The following is an 8,094-nucleotide window of genomic DNA, read 5'->3' on the forward strand; positions in this document are numbered from 1 at the left end:
TCTATCTATCTATCTCCCCCCCCCAATCTCTTTTTGTCTCTCTCTCTCTCTTCTCTCTCTCTCTCTCTCTCTTTCTCTTTTCTCCTTTCTATTCCTTTTTTAATCTCCCTCTCTCTCTCTCTCTCTCTCTCTCTCTCTCTCTCTCTCTCTGTCTCTCTGTCTCTCTCTCTCTCTTTTTTTTCTTTCTTTCTTTCGTTCTCTCTCGCTACCTTTCTCTCCCTCTCTCCTATCATTTTCTGGGTTATTACGTTTTGCTATTCATTATTTTATCAAAGCTCGGCCTCGCTGTTAAAACTAAGTTATGGGGTGGCGTCAGACAGGTAAATTGAGCGCGATGCTCACCCTTTTGACCCTGTCTTTGATGTATTCTTTCCCCAAAATCTAATAATCTTTGGTCTTTGTTACCCCAGAGTTTTTGCCCCTTTGCCTAGTGAGGGGCATTATTTGACTTAGTAAGAGGGCTGGCTCTAGACTATTTTGATCTGGAGTTCGAATTCTTCAAACCTTTGGAGTTGAGTTTAAAATCCTCAAGATATCCTTTGCTTTTCCGTTTGCGTCGTTTGTTTCTGTTGGAGCAATACTTTCTGTCTGTAAAGGGCTCCCAAGTTCGAAATCTGAGTTGTTAGAAAAGGGTGTTCATTCTAATGTTTTTTCTCGTAGGTTGTGAATACCCCGACCCAAAGCAAAAAGTTCGCCACTTTTACCCCCCCCCCCCACTCCACCCACTCAGCCAACATGCTTCTCACCTTTTGCTGTTATTGTGCTTCTGTAAAGCTTTTCTGTATACTCTGCATACTGTGTAAATGAACGAAACAGTTATCTTTAGAGTGTTAATAGGGCGCTCCGAGAAGTTACAGTGTTCGCCTCTCATTAAATAGGTCCAGGGTTCGAATCTGGACAACGATGGAAAATGTTTCTTCTCTACAATGTTCTCCTTTCACCTCCTTTCTTGCTCTCTATCAATGGTCTTCCGTCTGGTTTCGTCTCCACTTGCTGACCTCATTCCCTCACCTCCTTTGCCCCCTCTTTTGGGCTCCTGACTCTTTCTGTAGCCTTTCTACTGCCACTAACTTCTTACTGCTGTCTTTCAGTCAAACTCCTGATCTTATGGTAGGTAAAATCTAACACCTTGTCTTCTCTCATATAGGCGAACATTCTGGGCGGTCACGTGTGCAAGTTGCTCACGTTTAAGATCTTTTGGTGGTCCAAAATCGATAAGAGTAGACTTCGGCCACCACCTGGCCAAAATTCAAAATGAATTCCTATCAAACTAAAAATCGCGCAGTCATATGACCTTATGGAGTTGTGAGCGCCGTAAAACACTTACCAAAACAAAAACGGAAAAGTTTTAACAAAGTCGTAATAATAGAAACACCAATAAGGTGAAATCAGGTGAATGTCAACCTTTAGGCATAGGGAGCCATTGACATCACATCTCAAATTTTTTACATTTTTCACGCTATTGATAACAAAGACCCATTTATCTTGAATAGAAGTAGATATTTTTGATCCACACAGACATGAGTTTTTAAACAGTAATAAGATGTATTGTGCCACACCCCCCCCCCCCCCCCACCCTCAAATTTTTGTTTTAAATTCACATAAAATTTGCCCACAGGACGGAAAAGTGTCGGTTTCTTCGGTTTCATTATTTTGACGAGAACCTGCTTTCACCACGATGCCATATTCCCCATGTTAAGGCCACCCTTGTTACCTCACTATCTTCTCAAATTCAATCGAGCTCCCTTGGTGTTCATCCAATTCGTGAAAACTTTTTGGGAGCTTGTTGCGAAATTTCACGAAGAACTAAAAATCTGAGAGTAATACATCTCATCACGTTATAGATGTACCTTCTTCCAAAACAAATATTGAGAGAATATAGTGGAGGTGGAGGGGGGGGGGGGGGGGGGGTTCTGATCGCCTTGCGTTGCTAATAATCGTGGGAAAAATGTGTCTTGCAGGAAAACAAAATTAAAAAATTATCATAACATTGTGCAATACATTTTAAACAAGCATTGACGCACAAAGAGGGAAGGAGAGAGATAGAAGGAGAAAGGGAGAAAGTATGTGCTTGAGAGAGAGAGAGAGAGAGAGAGAGAGAGAGAGAGAGAGAGAGGGGGGGGGGGAGAAGTGGGAAGTAGTAGCAGCAGAAAGGGATGGGGTGGGCAGAGCTAAAGTTGGGGAAGTAGTGATAATTAGGTATCGCTGGCAGGCCCATTGAGAGATCTAAACTGCTAAAAGAAATAATAAAAAGCGCATTATCTGAGAATATCACACTGGTTGACTCGCAAGGATGTAGTTCTAAATTTTACCCTTGAGAACCACTAACCCATTTAAGACTGGAAGAATATAATGCTCTCATTGACGATTTTAAAAGAAAGGATGCAAAAGATTTAGCCTCTGTAGACATCATTATGTGTGGATGATAACACCTCTGTTCCCAAGGGTTGTTTTGTTTTATTTTGGAATCAAGTTATCTCGTTTTGTTTTGTTTTTTGTATATATTATATATTTATTCCTTATTAGCTTATTTATTTATCCTTTTTTCAATTATTGTTTTATCATTTTTAAATTCTTTTTTCGGTCATGCTATTATCGTATTTATTTTCTTACTTATTATGCCGTTATTTTTACTTCATTTGATTTTTGTTGCGGTTTTTTTTTTTAGGGGTGGTCGCCTTTTCCTGACAGTTGTAACTTCAGAAACACCACCTCTTGGCCTGATTCTATGGACGAAGACTGCTGCGGGGTCTTCTACGGGGTAGATGGTTTCGAACCTGATCAATAAGCTATGAAGTTGATTTTGAAGTCGAAATGGAGCTATTCCTTTGTGAAAATGTGCTCACACTTTGTTGTGTATTGCCCTGGAATTCAAGTTTCGTCTCCGAAACGACATGCATGATATGCGTGTCCAGAAGGCCAATAAACTTCAACAAAAGCACAAAAAAATGTTGAATTCACCAGTAAACCTAAAGCAGACGAAACTGAAATCAGAAACCAGAAACTATTCAGTGGATCGACAAAATCCTAAACAATAAAGCGCGTGTGCCAAACACGGAATACGGAGAGGTCAATCGCTGTGTTATGGTAATACTCCCATTTCAGATGGTGAGATCGGGGGATCAATACTGGCCTACAACTGGATTTAGACTTTTTCTCTTAAGAAGTTTTTGTAAGCTGTTTGAAGAAACAAGCATATGAAACCACTTTGCAAAAAGTGGACTTGTTGTTCTCTCGATACATATAATTTACTTTTTACAAAATATTTCTTTTCTTGGGGGGGGGGGGGGGGATTTATGATCTACGGACGTTTGGAATTTATTAGGAAATATTTCGTACATAGGATTAGTGACAAAATAACATAATATAAGTTTGTTTAGCTTACAATTAGTACCAAAGGTCTAACAAAATTATTCTACTCATTTTCAAAAAAATGTTATCAAACGTCATTGGTTTCACGAACTTGCGTTTCAAAGTTCATAATTATTATGTCCATCTGGAGACGGGGCTGCAACTCGGAGACAAAAGAGGCAAACTTGTGATGAAAAAAAAAATTAAACAGAACGATTCATCTTAACTTTCTCAGGTATCATTGTAGCAAAATACCGTTGTTTTACAACAGGCTGAAAAGAATTCTGCAACTATTACCGGAAACAACTGAAAGCTGTAAAAAGTACGTGTAGAAACACGGAAAGCGAAATACCCTCCCCCGACCACCCAGAGTCAAAATCTGCACATAGCATGTAAGTACTTTGTTTATTTCTTTTAAGAATTTACAACCCTGCAAGACTTGATGGTAGCCATTTTGAAAACAGAACTCCTGGTTCTCTAATTAGGACACTGGGCTAGGAGGCCATGGATGGGAGGGGGGAGTGGTTTTTTTTTTTTTTTGCGGGGGGGGGGGGGTCAGGTTGTGATGATTACGGGAAAAACCCAATCCCGAACTTTATCCTGTAGGACAAGTTCGTAACTGACTGCGCCACACATCCGCTGCGGTAATGTTTCAAGAGGCAGCAATCTAAATCACAGCTCAACAGAAATTCCATGTTCTCTCTCTCTCTCTCTCTCTCTCTCTCTCTCTCTCTCTCTCTCTCTCTCTCTCTCTCTCTCTCTCTCTCACTCTTTGTCTCTAGTTCTGAGTAATTGACACACACACACACACACACACACACACACACACACACACACACACGCACTCACATACTCTCTCTCTCTCTCTCTCTCTCTCTCTCTCTCTCTCTCTCTCTCTCTTCCGCAATTTCCCTTTGCCACTCAGGTATCCTCGCCTCCTCACTTTTAAGTGGCCACACCACCGCCGAAACCCATTTACTGCTAGTTCAAATTGATACGTTGAGTATGCTGTAGGTAGTAATAAATCTCCAAGCGGTCAGTGAGGCTTTGGGGTTTAGTTTTCCCGTTAGAATTGAAAACGCTCCAGGAAGATTATATATTCCTTTAAAGGTAAAGTTGCACTTTAGAACAGTGTTAGGGGCATGCCTGATTATGTTAAGAAAGACTCTATACTGGAGATCTTATGGAAAATAGAATTATTGATATATTACTAAGAGTTTGGTTTGGAAATTGGCTTCTTGATAAATGCTCCCCTTTTTCCTCCAAATAGTAAATCCGCATAATAAGCAGAAGGTAGTGTAAAATCAGCTTTATATATAGAAGTGGTGATCTCCCGCCTTGTACATCAAAGGTTAGAAGATGGATGCCTCTAATGGGGGGTAAAGGAGTGTGTACATTCACGCTACACCTTCCTTTAGACATTGTAACACAAAAGAAATGAGGCAATCTCAAAAAGGAAGGTAAAGAATGTACATACAGCTCCCCATGGATGGCTAGGGCTTATAATTATCAAAATCTTAAAGATTGCATAACACATTGTTCCGATTAAGAAATTCACTTTTAAACTGATCAAGCGTTTTGCTCAAAGGATTGATGGACCCTTTAAGCAATTCTTGGGCAACTTCCACCATAGTTGGTTAACAACATTGTGAAGACATGATTGAAGTGTACTTTTGTCGGTCGTATTTCAAGGTAAATCTTTTCCTAGGTACGTAGCGAGTATTTTCGGTGTATTTTGACAGTAAATTATTTTATTGATGTTGTGGGAGAGTCTTTTCAAGTGCAGAAAGTTTGCTTATGCTGCCAACTATGTTCTGTCTAAGTATGTTTTTAATCCGTTCTACCACGATTACTCTTCATGGTGTGTAGATTATTTACTCGTTTCTGTCTGGTTCACTGACATTTTTTTCTTCTTCTAATCAAAAGAGGAAGTTTTAGGAGGTGAAATAACAGTTTGGGTAATAATAGATAATAAATAACTTTGTATAGAACAAATTCCCATTCAACTGCAAACTCTGTGCGCTTTACAATCTATTTTATTACCCCAACTGAACAGATAGTTTTCTGAAACAATCTCAACTCCTTGTCCTTTGGCTTGTGCAGGGTTGGTAGTGCTTTATGCGCCTATATATGAGGTATACAAAAAGAGGTAAAACATGTCTCATAAACTTGTTTTTGTTTTTGTCTTTGTTTCTGTGTCTTTTCATGTTGAACCATTCACGTGTAAAGCTTTTGCGACTGAAGTCGATTGTTGCTGGTCCGTCACGTTTCGGGTAAATTTTCAAATGCAAGACTTCAATAAGTTTCTGTTACATCGGAAATGATCTTAAATGTCTTAAAGGAGTGTGTACATTCACGCTACACCTTCCTTTGGACATTGTAAAACAAAGGAAATGAGGCAATCCCAAAAAGGAATGTAAAGAATGTACATACAGCTCCCCCTTCAGCCTAACTCCTAAAATAATTCTCAGTAATGAGATCAGATTATTTCACATAATGCTATACTTGAAGCCATGAATGAATAATGTGAAAAGACATTTTCTTGTTTGATTAAAAATAGCTTTTTCTTTTACAAAAATCTTGTACCGGGTGCACTTGGTTAAACAAAAATTTAATCAAAAGAGAATAATTTTTGTAAGCTTATAACGTAATCAGATGGGAGGCCTATTTTTTCACATTAGACAAATATAGAATTTAAGGACAAGTTTTTGATAATAGCTGCTAGTGTGCACGTTCTTACAGACTTCAGCAAAAGATGAGGACCACTTTGACAGACAGTCTCGATTTTTTTTTATCCGAAAAAAAGACAGCAAGGAATGTTTGAAAATGTTTTGCTCTGAAAGTGTTAATGGGTTACAAATGCGTACTGCAAAGCTTCCTAAAGGGGCAAAACCACTACGTGCTGCACGCTAATCCTCGGGGAATTTCAGCCACTTTCGCTGTTTTTTTATCGACTTGTGTGCGACACCAGGGACATTCCTCAGTTAAAATTTCTAGTGCACGTCATAAACGGACGTACAGTCTCGAACTGTGCTCACTTTGGTGGCAATATAAGCCGCCGTTTGCTCAAAATCCAGTATCGCATCAACATGCCACCAAGACGAAAGCTGGGAGACGTTGATGGTGCCAGAGCTATGGCATGGCTGCAGGATGGAGTTGGAGCCCGAGAAGTTGCCAGAGGGCTTGCAGTGTCACACTTAGTCATTGTCCGCCTGAGGCAGCGCCATCAAGCCATTGGATCCATCCAAGAGCGCCCACAAGCAGGTCGACCCAAGAAGACCACTCAGAGTGTTTGCAAGTGGTCCTTAACTTTTGTTGAAGTCTGTAAGACTACAAGAATGTCTTTTAGGGGAAGGAACCAACAGATTATAATAATTATTGAGCTAAATCCACTCTACTTCAACTGACTTTCCGAAGCTTTTTGTTTATCATTCAGTAGTCAGTTCCTGCAGAACCTAAGTTCAGTTCTAAATTTACAAATATTCTTATTGAAGGCTTTGCTAAAAGAAAAAAGAAGTAGTAACACAACAAAGAAAAATACTTATGAGAAAGTGAATCACTACATGTAATTTCTCAAGCTGTCAAAGATATGAAAGTACTTTGTCTCAGAAAAGCACAGTCTTGAGTGCTGTGACAAAAAGATATTCATGTAGATAGATAAAGTACTCCCACCCCTTCCCCCACTCTCCGTTGTCAAGGGTGCTACTCATCTGCTGTGACTGCCTCACGACAAGAGGATTTTCTCCTTGTATTGAAGATTACTTCTCTGCCCATCTCTCTTTCATGCCAATAGACTGACAGACAGTCCGGTGTAGCCAAAAAAAACCAAAACCTCTCAGTATAACGTCGGTATCGCATGCAATCCAATTAAGTCCGTTTGGGTAATTTTTACAGAAATCATGAAAGGCATGGAAATTGTTTGCTTTGACCTTCAATTGGCTTTTGGGGGTGTTGAAAGATGAATCATTGATAGGGCTATGGAAGGGCTTTAAAAAAGCGAAAAATTTTCAAAATTTGGACTCGAGTAGATTGCTTGAGACAACGACGTTATTGCCTGCCTTCGAAATGACCTGAATTTTTCATTTAGGCTATACACTCCGGCAAAAAAAAATATTTCTCTGTTATTACAATACTCACCTACTAAGCTTTTTAGACTCTACTTTCGCAATTCCTCTAAGATTTGTACCAAAAGCCGTCCTTGAGGGCTGTCTCCTGAGATAAAGCTGATAATACTGGATTGTTCCTGTCTTAACCAATTGGTATTCGCGCCTATATTGAAGGGCGCAAGGTAAGAAGAACGTGCCCAGAATAACGCGTAACGATTTTATTGCAAAAACATATCATTTCCATAAGCTTTAGCTATTGAGGTCTGCACTCTGCACTTGGCAACATACGTGAATGCATAAGATGAAATAAATTATGGACTTTTCGAGAAAACTGCAGTCCACGTAGATAAGTCCAGCGTGTTATGGGTTTAATGCACCCCTCCCCCCAATAAAAAACAACCCACAACGCCCCCACACCCTTCTTCACATTGTGCTATTATTTTCATAAGTGGGCAGGGTAGGGGTGTGGGTGGGGCGAATGGAGTTGTGTGCGACGTGAGTCATCTTAACTTAACCGGAAGTAGTCGGAAATGGCGTTTTACCACGTTCACAATTAAGACCAAATTAATTGCATGCATAAATTTTTACAGAAATAAAACAAAACACACCATCATCCTTCCACTCTCTCTCTCTCTCT

This window comes from Aplysia californica, unplaced genomic scaffold (assembly GCF_000002075.1).
Source record: "Aplysia californica isolate F4 #8 unplaced genomic scaffold, AplCal3.0 scaffold00463, whole genome shotgun sequence".
NCBI lineage: Eukaryota > Metazoa > Mollusca > Gastropoda > Aplysiida > Aplysiidae > Aplysia > Aplysia californica.